We start from the raw sequence: 1,553 nt of genomic DNA on the forward strand, positions 1-1,553 counted from the left end.
CAATCGATCAATTAACTATCCATTCAACTAATAAATTAATCAGTCAATCAATCAGACACATATTAATACTCACACACACTCTCTCCATATACATCCATACAGCCAACCGATCACACAACTAAATAGTCAACATCACCAGAAACCAAACAACTCATACAACAACAACAACGCACAGAACAACGACGACCTCGAGGTAGATGCTTGCAATCGAATCCAGGAGCTTCGAGTCGACTACGAACAACTTCAGCAAGCACTTGAAGACAAAGAATCGAGGAATGATACAACAGGTGTAGCCGAGATCGAAGCCAGGAAGGACAGGACTGAAAAAATGCTACTCGAGAAAGCTGAACTTAGGCAGAAAGCCAGGTATGTAACTCTTTTTTGTTTTTAGAGTAGTCTTCAGGGTGCGTTGATGGCCCATTTGGTAGAGTGCTTGGATTTCGTTTTGCAATGACCTGGTTTGATTGCAAGGTTGTTCTTTTTTTATCACATGAAAAAAAGTGTATGACTTTGCCTTGCACGCGGTATGATTTTGAATTCACATTTTAAATTAACTGAAATTAATTTGCAATTCTTCGGCAGGCTGATGAAGAAGAAGTCGAAATAAAGAGAACAAACACGTACAAACATACGTGCAACACATACAAACGCACATATATACATACATACATACAAACAAACACATACATACATACAAACAAACAAATATATACAAATATACATACAAACACACATATATACAAATATACATACAAACACACATATATACAAATACACATACAAACACACATATATACAAATATACATACAAAAATACATACATGCGAATATATTTTTGTATTACTGTGAACATAATAATAATAACAAATTGTATATGAATTCATTTGTACGTGTTTCTGCATCTTCATATTTGTATGTACATGTGTATGTATGTGTGTGTTTGCGTACGTGTACATGTATGTATGTGTATGTGTGTTTGTAAGTATGTGTATGTATGTGTGTATGCATGTTCCCATGGCTACTAATAATACAGATTCATAATAATTTGACTGACATCTGAGAAACTACCAATCTTAATGATATTATTATCATTATAATAATAATAATATTAATATTATATTATTATTATTATTATTATTATTGCGTCATTATGTTTTTTCATTTTTTATTTTGTTTGTTTTTTGTTATTTTTGTTGACTTTATAAAAGCATAGCTTTCAAATTTTTTATTTATTTAGTCTCACTTCCTCACCGTTTCTTTTTCTCTCTTTTTCTCCCTCCCTCCCTCCCTCTCTCTCTCTCTTTCTCTCTCTCTCTCTCTCTCTCTCTCTCTCTTCTCTATCTTTCTCTACCTTCTTTCTTCCCCTCTTTCGTGCTATTTGCGCGTGTTTGTTATGACCGTTTTCATTTGCATTTTTCAAGCATACTGTTTTTTCGTGATTGAATGTTAGTGAATGTAATAAGTTAGTGAATGAATGAATGAATGAATGAATTAATTAATTAATTAAAGAGTTGTTTGTTGATTAGCTGCTGACTGTTTAACTTTTCCTACTT

Source organism: Helobdella robusta (genome assembly GCF_000326865.2).
Source record: "Helobdella robusta unplaced genomic scaffold HELROscaffold_62, whole genome shotgun sequence".
Lineage (NCBI taxonomy): Eukaryota > Metazoa > Annelida > Clitellata > Rhynchobdellida > Glossiphoniidae > Helobdella > Helobdella robusta.